The sequence below is a fragment of the Pongo abelii genome, chromosome 17, assembly GCF_028885655.2.
Source record: "Pongo abelii isolate AG06213 chromosome 17, NHGRI_mPonAbe1-v2.0_pri, whole genome shotgun sequence".
NCBI classification, from domain to species: domain Eukaryota; kingdom Metazoa; phylum Chordata; class Mammalia; order Primates; family Hominidae; genus Pongo; species Pongo abelii.
The window spans coordinates 76309217-76322756 of NC_072002.2; the positions used below are offsets into that span (position 1 = coordinate 76309217).

A 13540-nucleotide genomic window follows, 5' to 3' on the forward strand; every position below is an offset into this window, starting at 1 on the left:
GTCTTCCAATTTCAAATCACTACAGTGCAACTGGCTTAGATAATGTACTGTCATCCATACCTCATACATCGTGTCCAGAGAACTCGCCTTACTGTAAGCGTTACTTCAATTGCAGCACGCTGGCTATGGGCCATGACCTGTGGGGGCCCCAGTGCCCATTTATTGTAAACTATGGCTTGTGGGTGATGCTAATGAAGTTCCTTAAAAAGCCACATTTGTATGACTTCACATTTTGCTGTGTTTCCTTAAAAATTGCCAGTAAAAGACTGGCAAAGGTGTTCTTTATTATGAATTTGTTTCCCCATTTCTTGATCCCTCCTGTATAGGGGAAACTAGTTCCGTTCATCCCACAAATCTCAACAAATCCCTTCCTAACCACTAAAAATCAAACCCCTCCCCTCAAAAATCCTAAAACACAAATGTCGTCATTACCTCCAGATTTGGAGCTTTATATGCAAATTGTTTATGTCATTCACAAAGCTAGGAAGGAACTGCAATAGCACTGTCATTCTGGAAAGATGAAGCCAACTTCAGAATTCAATTTTCAAAAGGAAATGCTATGTTTGTTTCATGTCAGCCTCTGCTTCAGATCAGAATAACAACAACAAATGAATAAAGCTAAAACCATTGCTCTGGCTGGTTATTTCCAAGCAAAGCAGAGGCAGATGGAAAGCCACTCAGTTGGCTGTAGCTCCTCATGTTGTCTACTTCCAGTCACTTTGAAAGCAGCTGAGCAAAGCTTAACCCCAGTTGGATGAGAATGAATACACACACACACACACACACACACACACCCCTCTATATAAATAACATTATTTTAGAAATACAGACTGGGTTGTCACACGCACAGGTGATCTGGCTGCTTTAGCAGTTTTGAAACGACAGTCTGGCTGCCCAGTTAGGCTAAGGCCTTGTCTCCTCTCCCCTCTCAACCATCCTATAGTGGGCAACACAGTATGCAACCTTGGTTGTGTATGTGACCCTCAAGCAAATCCAACACAATATCTCATTAAGGAAAGATTTCTAGCAGGGAGCCTGTGGCATTTTGTAGATTTAGAATCAACCTTTGGAGTATAAACATACGTATGTATGTAAAGAGAAAATCACCCATGCCATTGCATGTTTGCATTTACATTTATGTATATACATTATCATTTCCAGTTACCTATATACACATGAAATTAACACAATAAAAAATGTTAGTTACACATACACATACATACACACATACTTACTACACCGAACACGGGGAGAGGGATGTAGGTACATGAAATATATCAATGATTCATAGAGATTCCAATAAAGACTTGTGCAGGGAAAAAAAGAAAGTGTAACATGATTTTTAAATGAGTTTCTTTCCCCTATATGTACAGATTTCTTACCAAAGACCATTTTTCTCATTGCAATCTGGTGAAAACAGTTTGACAGTTGCCTCTGCTGGTCTTCACCAGATGCAAAAAGAACACAAGCACCAACCCATCACATCTTTTGTTCTCACCTCTGCCGGCGGTCTGTGTGTCAGTTCCAACAACTCCCCTGCCAATGGCTATATATGCATATCATACACACCAGAGCACCCTGGGGGGTGTGGGGAAATCGGGGCTCGGTTAGCTGTGTGATTACAGGGTCGCATCTTATCATCCCTGTACACAACCTATCCCAAGACTGTTTGCAACATGACTGGGCACTGGCTGTATCCAATCTATTTCTACGCCATATTTGTTAATGGTCAAAACTGGCCTTGTTCCCCTATTCCCTCCATTTTCCAATGGAAAAAGGAAAGGAACCGATGAGCCTGAGCTCAATTTGTTCTGGCAATTATTGCAAAATTCCTACTGTGAGGGAGGCCCTGCCCGTTGGTGCGGAATGACACGCAGCCATCCAGGGTCCAGACAAAAGGAGACCCTGCTTTTCACCAAGTGTATTCAGCCATGTATAGACATATTGGCTGAGATGCCTGCTCATTCATGCCTTAACGGGAAAAAGAGACAAGAACCTGGAAAGAAAAAAAAAAAGAGAGAATGAAAGATTATCAAGTGACACCAGATAGAGAAAGGATAAAATAAGACATGAACTTGGTGAAGAGGAAGAAAGGAAAGAATTTTGACCACAGAACAGTAAATCACTGATATAATATGGGTATATACGTTTTAGTACTATTCACCTAAATTATGCTTTTATTACAGATAGAGGTTTCTATAATGATACTGAAACATGAAACTGAGGAAAGTTATGCTTGGAGGTTGGATTATATGAGCCTTCTTCTATCTTCTCCTCTTCCTCTCCCTCCCTCCGTCTCTCTCCCTCCACTAAGCCACAGCTGCACATTAATTCAACCAAATGAAACTGTTGGAATGAAATACCACCAAGACGCTTTCTAAAGTGTAATTTTTCTGAAACAAGTATGTAACTTGATTAAAAAACCAAAGTACCAGTCAAAAGGTGAAAGAAATTTATATTATGATGAAAAAGAGGTCATTTAAGAAAAGGCTGAAATAGCACTTCTTTTTGAAATGGCACATGGAGACTTTTATAACTCTGAAAAAAAGGTGACTTTTTCTTAATACTTGTCCTTAGTCTCTGCTCATGAACAGAAGGAAAATGTTTGTAGATAAGGTCACTTTAAATTCTAGGCCATAGCACATGTTGCTCTCCGCAGCCAAATGCCCTCATCTGTCTCCCTTTCAACTCCATCCAATGATAATTGTTCCACCTACCTAACTCTCCTGTCTACTAGGAAAACAGTTGACAAGAGATAATGTCAGAGTTAGGTCCATGACATACCAGAAATTATATCTCCCAGCAAAAGTCATTTATTTCAAAGGATAAGTAATATAATGAACTGGAGGAAATTAAGTTAATTTTAAAATCTGTTATCAATTGCTTCTCTTTAGTCATAATGGAACTGGGGGGAAATTACAGATTCAATAGCAACATGCATGTTTTCCATTATGAAGAATGGCTAATTCAATGGATGAATCATTAGAGAATGATCCCTGTGGCCCTGTGGAACTCCACACGTAGAAGCAAAAAGCAAAAGTTTAAGATGTAAAACATACTATAAAATTGTTGGAAAAAGTGAACTACAATCCCCAATGAAATTACCTCTTATGGCAATTAAGAGCCCGTTTGTTGGAGCATTTATAGCCTCAGGCAAACTCAACAAACCCATTCCTGGCTGCCGGTAATGACAGATTTCTTAGGGAGTATTATTTAATTAACAATAATTTGAAAGAGCAGCTCAGCTGAGATACTGCATTTACTTACTGGAAACACTAAGTAATGGTAAGTGGAAAAGACATGTGATTTGTTAGACTTCCCATTATCTTTTGTTTCTGAAATGCATCAGTAGCTGATAGGTATTTGCCACTAGATATTTTCAGCTGTCTGTGAGGACAACATGTCCAAAGAACTTTAGCTCTTACTGTACAAGGCTGCACATAGTCCTGTGCTGTTTGATTCCGTTAAGAAATCCCCCAGGGCCTCAAATGTTCAGGGCCAGCATTCTTTGTCCTTCCCCCTCCAGACAAGGGCAACTGCCAGCTCCCCTTCCTTGTATACCAGGCTCCCTCCCACTCCCATACATCATTTGCTGCTAATCACCTAACTTAAGAGATGCCTTTTGTTCCCACTCCCTTCCAAAGTCGCTTTAGGCTGCATCAGCAACTTGGGGGCTGGCTGGGTCTTACTTCCCCCCAAGAGACGTGCTCAAACTCCAGGGCACAGGCAGCAAGGGAAGGAAAACCTTCTTCCCTCAAAGTTACTGGGCTGAAGTCCTCGCATCCGATGGCCTCTTTCATCACTGATTCTAGTTTAAAGACTAATCTGGAACTGGCAAAAGGAGGGCCACTTTAAGTTGTCCTGACATACAGTGGGAGCTGGCATCAGGAAGGGAACTCCACCACTCAGTGGCAAGCTCGGGAAAATGCAAAAATAGTGCACTCCGTGAAAGAAGAAAAGTAAGTTATAAAACTTTTCATCTTGTCTGTTTTTTCTTTGCCATATCTTCACAAAATGTTCAAGATTGGTCAATGAAATAGAAAGACTGTCTTGGGAAATGAATGTGTCAATTTAATTCCTGTGGGAGCCAAACAAAGTGATCTGAGATAGTCATTTTAAATTATTATTGGGTGGCTGTTAATTGTAGTCACCAGTGTCCATTAAAATTCCTGCCAACAGAAAATCTTTATCTTGACTTGATTTGTGATAAACTTAGAAATGAGCAGTCTGTGTGGAACATGGTTATTAAGCAAAACAGATTTCTTTCATGGCTTCTGAAAAAGACAAATCTGAAATCCCAGCCAGCTAGGTCGTGCTTATGTCTGTGAGTAGATTAGGACAGGGTGTGTACACAGCACTAGCTTCCACAGTGGGTTAAGACTGATTGCAGGAGCAAAAGATTTTTCTCTTTGATTCTTTTGAGTCTAAAGTAGTTTTCGCTAAAATAATATCAAAGGCATCTGATTAAACACATCTCCCAGCAGGATTCTATCACAGGGCATACTTTATTACGAACAGTATAATCAGATTGATGTAATATGGCATCAGCCAGTGAATGTCTTGTTTTGAAACAACTTGTGGAAACAGATTTTTCTCTCTCTCTTTAATCCTAATTTGATGCTATTAACCAATTCTATTATTTAAATTGACTATTAAGATTGGAATCAGTTTGATTTATCAGAATGTATTTCCCATTAATAAGGCTTTCTTTTCAGCCTCCTTCTTTAACCTTCATTTACTTTTAATACTGTGAAGAGAAATGTTTGCAAAATCTTTTTTCCTTATTATGGATTAAAGCATGTGGCTTGGTTCCTGTTAGACTGTTCTTAACCTTATAAGAACAAAAACTGGTAAAGTTTACACGGGTTTCTTTTAATAATCAGTTACTATATGGAAAAGATAAAAGGGATTATAAGGAAAAAAATAATGAATTTTGCAAAAGATACATAAGAGCATTTTCCATTCCAAGAAAACCTAAATTCTTTTACCAACATGGAAAAGAAATATACCACAATTTTAACTGGTAATGCAGTTTCCACTAGAAACATTTGAACATCTTTGTGGCTTCATTACATGGTATTTACATATCAGAAAGGGGAAAAAATATCAGCATAAAAGCAGCGGAAGCTGACTTGTAATTCCCAAATAACAACGATTTTTGCAGACAGCAGAGCTAACAATTTTGCCTTGCTCCAAGTGCAACCTGGGATCAATCAGCAGGTCATAAAAAATATTTTTTTAACTGACACTTTATAGCCAGTAAGAGTAGAAATAGCTAGAATCAAGCATCATCATCAATTGATTGCACTCGGAAAGGACAGCTCGTTCCTTTCACTGTGTGCTTCTAAATTCAACATTTCTCCTAGGCAAAAATGAGTGAAATGTTATAAATGCTTACTACTATGTAAAATCAGCATTTTAAAACATCATTGATTTCTAGTGTTTGTAAAAGACCCTAAAATCCTTTGCTTCCATCTCCCACCCCTGGCAGGTCTTCCTGCCAAAGTCAGTGTTACACTTCCTTCCCTGCAGTCTCTTGTCCCTATCATCACTCTCTACCTAAAGAAGGGCAGGAGATTTCTAAATCTCCCTAAGCAACCTGTCCCAGTTTATAAGCTTCAAGAAATCTGATGTTGTTTAAATTTCTTCTGCCACTGATTAACGCTGTCTTCCCTGTTCCTGGTTCCTAAAGAGATGCTCATCTTCTGTGAAGATGAATTTTTAAAATGTAGATATCATTATTAAGCCGCACTTTGACCTTTTCTCCCCTTGCCTTAAAGATTTTCTTTTTTCAGACACTTAGATTTCATCTTTAGGGCTCCATGGATTTCTTTGAACCTGCTCCAAGTTTCAAGCCTTCCTCACTCTCCAAACCTCTTTTCGTTGTGTAGCTCTCAGAAACTGACAACTTCTGGAGAGGATCCCAGTCCCACCTGCTGGTTCCTCGGGATTCTACTCTTTTAATATTGCCGTACAAGTGCCAAGATTCTCTTCAAGATGAGAATGTTATATTGCTGAATCGTTGTTCACTTTTTATTTAAATAATTCAACTCCAAGTTTTATTACATTCCTGGTGGTGCCGACGCCATGCTAATGCTGAGAATACAGAGATGACAGCCACTGTCCTCAGAGAATTTGCAGGCTAGCATGAAAAGCAACCATGTGGGCTGTGCTGGCATCATGGCCAGAGTGGCAGGGGGCACAGAAGGCAGGCCTGGGGATTAATAGATATTCCCTGGAAGAGAGATTCCTTAGCAAAGAAGGGCTGGGGAAAGGCATCTGTCTTCGAGCAAAAACATGAAGGTATTAAAATACAGCATCTATAGTTTATCAGAGGGACCCCAAAAGGTTGAGGAACAGGGAAAGATGAGACAGAATGGTAGAGGGGGAGCCAGGTTGTGTAGGTCCTTAAGGTCCTGTCAAGGAGTATAGATTTTATCAGTTAAAAAATGAGGATCCATTAGAGAACTTTTAGCAGGTGAGTGGTCCGATAAGATCACTCTGGCAGATAACAGGATAGATGAGAACAGGAATACCAGCCAGAGGGCTGCTGAAGGGATGGAATTTACAACACCAGAACTATGGCAATGGCAGAAGGAATGGAGAGGAAAGACAGATCTGAGAAAGACTTACAAGGTAGAACTGGTAGAATTTGACAGGTCTAAGTAACCAGATATGGGGGTGTGAAGGTGGGAATGGAAGAAATCTTGCCCTGACTTCTGGATTTTGACTTGGATGGCTAGAAGTGCCAATCTTTGGGCTAGAATCAGCAGAGCAAAGGAAGCTCTTAATAAAATCAGGAGTCAAACTGGAAATAAATGATATCCACTGTGACTCACTAATCTTACATTGTTCAATGAGTATCTCACTTCCAGAAGTTACTAGGTTTTATTTTATTCATCATCACTCTGTTTATCTCCTAGTACTTCTCCAGTGATCCATGTGTCTAAAGCCAAGCCACAGATTTTACCATCGCTTTTACTTGTTGCATATTTGGAAAAATTTCAATGCTTAGTGATCATGACTTTAGACATCCTTAAAAGTATGAATAGATATCACTGATATAGAACCTACTGTATAATAGCAAGTGTTATTGCACTAAAGTTGAAAATGATTGATTGATAATAATTCTCTACTCAGTACTGAACCATCAGAATGTTTTCTCTTTTGTTATTCCTGAACAGACATAATCCAAAGTTTTGTACATATAGCCTGCGTAGAATTCTCTTCTTTAGAGACACCTATCATAAATGAAAATTAGACCAGTCTGACTAAACTTGTTCTGTTTTTTAAATAGAAAAATAACTGTTTTTCTCACCCCCTTCTAAATGCAAAAACTTGCCTTTTCATCCTTGAGGGGGATTGGCTTCTTGTATTCTGAGATTGCTAAAGTTCTTCAACATTGAACTCAGTGGTCCTGGATGCCTGTCTGGAATTCCAGGTGTGGCAGAGTGCATTTTCTAAAGAGAGCCACAATACTATCTCCCACCCCGCAGGCTCTTCTGGAGTCTCGCCACATCCCCGTTAAGATGCATGTGGACTTGCAGTGACTCATAACCAAGAGAATGCCGCAGAAGACATGGCTTCTGCTTCGAGAACAGCAGCATTCACACCAGAGCCTTGATTGCAACTGCCATCCCCAAAGTCATCACGCTGTGACAAAGCCCAAATTAGTGCATGTGGAAATCTCATGTAAAGGTGCTAAATGAGACCATATGGAGAGACAAAGATGCCCGGCAGCCCCCAGTGACACCGGACCCCAGCTATCCAAGTTCTAGCCACTATCTGATAGCAAATGCGTGAAAAACCCCACACCAGAACCACATAGCCAAGATACATACAAATTCCTGCTCCATAGAAAACTGTGAAAAGTAATAAAATGATTGCTGTATTAACTATATTTTGAGGTGATTTATTTTATAACAAAATCTAGCTAGAAAATATGATTTAGTGCCAAAATGATCCAGTAGAAGGTCAAATGATAAAGGACCACTGGATGAAATCTCCCTTCCCTCATTACAGGAGAATACAACTGTGTCCCTTAATTCAGGCCTCGGTCTAGTTGGTTACCTTGATACCAAAACTAGGCTGATTTCCGATGCACCTGAAATGGCTGAGAAGATTCTGACTTAAACAGTTCTCATTCCTGATGGTGCCAGTTACTTCTGGGATTCACGATGGCTTCGCTTTACATTAAAGTATACCTAGTTGCAGATCAATTTGTCTTGGGCCATTTGGGAATCTCTCTTTTTTAATAAGTCCTTTGTTAACAGAGAACTTCCCAAGAAAAATTAAAATGTAAGTATATATTCAATGATCTTATCAGAGGCTAACCGGACAGGACTTTGGGAGGGCACAAGCACTCGGAATGTGCTGAGAATCTTCATTGAGAACACCTCACACACGTGCTTGAAAGGTGGTTCCAGTTACTAAACTAGAGAACACTACTCATCCGGGAACTAAAAAAACAGGCTGGGAAAATGAGGACATTGAGCCAATCCTTGCCCCATCATTTTATTACTATGATATAATTAGAGGCAGGTTGCTGCTGCAGTCTCTAGGTCAAATAACAACTCTTATCATATACATGCGGCTGGGCATGGTCTGTTGGGGAGATCCAAGACCCAGTGGTACCAAGGAGAAGAGAATGCTGCATCTCAGGCTGATAAACAACACCTTCTACAATTACCTTCCATAAAGGTAATTGGGATGTGTAGATAATGGATACTGTCACACTACCAGTCTAGGGTCAGCTAATTCCAACATAACTTGACTCACTGGACTAGTTTATTCTGAAGTATTTCTATAGAATAGATTTTGTACTTATAAAACTGCAAAGTGGCTAAATTCTGTTTTCTGCAGTTAAAAGGTGTGTGGCAACAATGTTAGAAATTGATAATAAACAGTGTTCTTGAGAACAGGTTTAAAACCAATTCTCTATCTTCCTTCAAAGATAGTTGCATAGTATTCCTATGCATGAGTATGTCATAATGTTTAGACTCATCTATTGTTGCAAATATGGATTACACTGATTTTTTGCTCTAATAATGCTAATAAAAATTAAAATATATATTATAATTAGCTCCTTAAGATCCACCAGTAATTTTAAAGACGTGGCACATCATGCAAAATTGTCTTCCAGAAAGCTTTTATCAACCCACACTCCCATCCATATGTATATGAACAACATATGCTCAGAAACATTGGTTGGCTTAGTTCTTTTTTAATGTTTGCTAATTTAATATGTTGAAATGATATTTTATTATTTGTATTCTTAAGCTAATTGTGAAAGTAAAATGTTTTTTGAGGCCAGGCACGGTGGCTCACTCCTGTAATCCCAGCACTTTGGGAGGTCGAGATGGGCAGATCACTTGAGGTCAGGAGTTCAAGACCAGCCTGGCCAACATGGTGAAACCGTCTCTACTAAAAATTAAAAAATTAGTCAGATGTGGTGGCACATGCCTGTAGTCCCAACTACTTGGGAGGCTGAGGCAGAAGAATCACTTGAACCCAAAAGGCGGAGGTTACAGTGAGCTGAGATTGTGCCACTGCACTCCAGCCTGGGCAACAGAGACTCTGTCTCAAAAAAAAAAAAAAAAAAGTAAAATGTTTTTCATATATTTATTGATCATTTTATTTCTGCCTTTACGAATTTTTCTTATTGTCATTTGATCACTGTTTTTTGGAATAATCATATTTTAAATGTTGAGCATAAAGATTTCTAAATATGTCAAGGATAATAAGTCCTCGTTTTCTCATGCATGTTGCCTGTTTTTAATGTATAAAATATAACAATTTCTAATAACTGTTTAATTCAATCTCTCAACATTGTTCTTTTCTACCTTTGATAAAGGTAGAAAGGTAGGGATAAAGGTTCTCTGGGAACCTTTATCCCTACCTTTCTTATAATACTGGGAACCCAGTATTATAAAAACAGTATTCACCTGCATGTTTTCTCAGTAGCTTGTTGTTTTTGTTTTTGTTTTTCCATGTATTCTACTAACCCACATGTTGTAATTTTTCCCATTTAACTATTCAGTGCATGAGGAGTAAACAGTGGATGGTGAAGAATAGAGATGTAGCCTCTTCTTTACCCCCAGTTAACCAACTTAGTGAAGAGGTCTTTCTTGCCAAATATGTAACACAGATTAAGGTGGAGCTTAGTAAAAGGGAAAGTGGTAATAAAGAAAGGGGGAAATAAGAAGACAGCTGAGCCTAGAAGCTTCATAATAGATCTGGAAAAAGCTTTAGAATTTCTAATGTCTAGAAGAGCATAGTTCTGAAAATCTCTGTACTAAAGTATTTCCACTTCCTTGATCCTGTGAAACTGCAATTGAAAGACACCATAAATATAAATTTATATTATATAAATATAATAGTCTCAAGTTTTGGAGGAATAAACACACTAACATATAAGTGTGTATACTGATATATCCATTCTGCTCTCAGAAACACTTAAAGGGTGGAAAAAATAGTTCTGAAGTATATAAAATATATTCACTACATCTATTTCAAACCTTTCTTTTCTATTTAATTCCTTAATATTTATTTTGCTTATTTGAATATGTTCTTTTAAGTTTTTCAGTCATTTTTTATTTTATTGCAAGTAGAATATTTGCATGGGCCAAAAAAACCCCCAAGATGGCTCTGAAAGACTTATAATAAAAGGAAAAACCATCCCCTGCTCCAACCTCAAAACCCAATCTCAAAAGGTAAACCCCAAAGTTATTTATTCAAGTATTTGCCAATACATTTCTAAGTCATATGCTTATATGTATTTATTGAAATACCTATTCTAGATATTAGCAGTTGGTGTTCCAGTAGGGTAATTGAGCTCTTAGTTCTTTTTACACATATTCCCATCCACTCTCCCCTCCTTCACCCTTCAACATAGTTATATTTCAGTACTCACTAAAAGAATAGCCAATGTTTATTTATTATAGATAAATGTTGTTTTCTACTGAGCAATCTTATACCTGGAGATTTAATGCCTTTCTTATAGAACTTTATGTTTTTCTTGGTTAACAATTGCCTAGGGTTTTCTTTTCTTGTCTTCTCTATGTATATGTGACTATTTTTTTCCCCCAAATGCTCAAAAAAATCTGTCCTGTGCCTATCAATAATTCATCCAAATCCTGGAAACTTCTGAGTCACTTCAACACTTCATTTCTTTCCTGGAGCCCTCCCACTCCCCTCACCTGGCTGCTGTACTCACAGCCTGGTAAGAAACTGCTATTCTGGGCCTTCTCCTTGCCAGTCTCCTATGTTGGATCCCCTTTCTCTTGGGCCCCATATCTTTGTAAGTTTACCATTTTGCTAAAATACACTGAATTTCTCATTAGTAATACTAGGTGCTAGAAGAGAGTGGAGCAATTTTCATCATAGATTTCCATGGTGAAAGTCTATCTTGAAAAAGCTGTCACTGAAATGTAAGGGTAGAATAAAAACATTCTAAAAGGAGATGTGAACATAGTCTTATAGTGAGGATTGGACTAATGAAGAGATTATAGGTTCAAGAAAAAGGGAATAACCAAAGAATAGGTGGAGGCTGACCTTGAAAAGAATTAGAGGAAAAAAGATCTTCTCATATCACCTTCCCTCCCCCAAATTAAGAAAGTTAAAATCTAAGCAATCAGAGATAACTCTGATGGTCATATCCCTTTAACTTAACAATATTACATATTATTAGGTGCGAACCTCGAATATCTGAGACAGGTCTTAGTTAATTTAGAAAGTTTATTTTGCCAAGGTTGAGGACTCGTGCCTGTGACACAGCCTCAGGAGGTCCTGACGACATGTGCCCAGGATGGTCAGGGCACACCTTGATTTTATACATTTTAGGGAGACATGAGACATCAATCAATTTATATAAGATGTACATTGGTTCTGTCCAGAAAGATGGGACAACTCAAAGCAGGGACAGGACTTCCAGGTCACAGGTAGGTGAGAGACAAATGGTTGCACTGAGTTTCTCATTAGCTTTTTCAAAGGAGGGACTCATATATGCATTTATCTCAGTGACCAGAGGGATGACTTCAAATAGGATGGGAGGCAGGGTTGCCCTAAGCAGTTCTCAGATTGACTTTTCTCTTTAACTTAGAGATCTTGGATCCCAAGATTTATTTTCCTTTCACATATGTCACTGTAATTTTTCAAATCCCAATTTCCTCATAAGATTTCCAAGTATTTCTGCAAATGATGCTTTAACTTTACATTACAAGTGATCCCACAGTTCTAGAAGACTTCTGACACATAAGGATTATGTTGTCTGCTCAAGAACAAAAATAGCATTTGTGAAAACTCACTGCTTTCTTGACTTTTATTGACTTTGTATTGTCTTTATCTCTGCCTCGTAATACGTTCACTAATTGTTGCAGGTGTGAACAGACATTAAAATCAGTATGGGAATACACTGATTAAATCAAAGTAAAAGCTTGAAGGCAGAAAGAATAACATTAAACTGTTAAATACTTTTTTACCGTTTAAAAATACATTGACAGTTAATATTTACTGAGCACCTAGTATGTGCCAAGTACTGCCCATAGATACACGGATAAAAGATATTACCCATGTCTTCAAAGAGCTTACAATATGGAGAAAAAACAGGCAAGTAAATAATTACAATACAGAATAATGAAGTGCCAGGAAAGAAAAGGCACAAACTGCTTTGAATAGATAGATAAAAAGGGAAACACGTAGGAAGTTAAAAATACATATATATTTTCAGCTTAATCTATAGTATTAGGTCATGATAATCTGTAATACTCCTTTAAAGAAGATTATTATTCTCATATTTGAGGCTCAAAAGGATTAAGCAATATACTGGATGTCACACATCGAGTGGCAGAGCTGGAATTGGTCTTAAACCACGATGTCCTGATTCCAAATGATACATTATGCTCCAAAAGAGGTTTCTTTTCCTGAAAGCATGTATTAGAAGACAAGGTTTCACTTTCCTTCAACAAGATACATAATAAACATCAGTGAGATTTTTGGTTTGTTTTGTTAGGGCATTAAAAGGCAAATTTTTCTCTTTCTTGAATAGATTGCCCTTTTCTTTTGTTTTCTTTACATTTATATGGCATCAGCTGCCATTGCCCATACACATTAGTATCATATTAATTTTTTTACATATATATTTTTTAATAGAGACGAGGTTTTGCCCTGTTGCCCAGGCTGGTCTTGAATTCCTAGCCTCAAGCAATTCTCCCCATACCCAGCCTTCCAAAGTGCTAGGATTACAAGTATGAACCCACCATGCCTGGCCCAACATTACTTTGGCATGCTCAAAAACCTTCACTTGCTCACTATGAACTATCAAGCATATTTCAAATGTTTCAATCCAATATCCCCAGCTCCTAGCTAGACCACATTATTCCAGTGTGAGAGGCGATTGTGTAAAGTAAATAAGATCCAACAAACAGACAAATCAAAAAAATCCTAGCTAAGTTGAAGTTAAAGATAAATTTTACCAGGTTAGCCACAGAGAAGCCACGTCCAGGTACAGCACCAGGACAGGGAAGCTGGATTCAGAGCTGTA

General features: G+C 38.2%; 2 protein-coding genes and 1 pseudogene across 7 annotated transcripts in view; 1 reads left to right on the forward strand and 2 right to left on the reverse strand.

Moving 5' to 3' along the window:
- LOC112129915 (large ribosomal subunit protein eL30-like) overlaps window positions 1–134 on the reverse strand; it is a 66461-nt pseudogene extending 66327 nt beyond the window's left edge.
- RNF152 (ring finger protein 152) overlaps window positions 1–13540 on the reverse strand; it is a 945877-nt gene that overhangs the window by 516082 nt on the left and 416255 nt on the right. The gene's annotated exons all lie outside the window — the stretch shown is intronic.
- The window catches only part of CDH20 (cadherin 20), a 223938-nt gene that overhangs the window by 139864 nt on the left and 70534 nt on the right, over window positions 1–13540 (forward strand). Inside the window, exon 1 of one of the 2 annotated variants that reach the window (XM_054538036.2) lies at window positions 3593–3959. The exons of the other annotated variant lie outside the window; for it this stretch is intronic. The gene's annotated coding sequence lies outside the window, so the exon portion shown is untranslated. Of the gene's footprint in view, window positions 1–3592; window positions 3960–13540 lie in introns of those variants that run through there. 2 annotated transcript variants of the gene reach the window in all.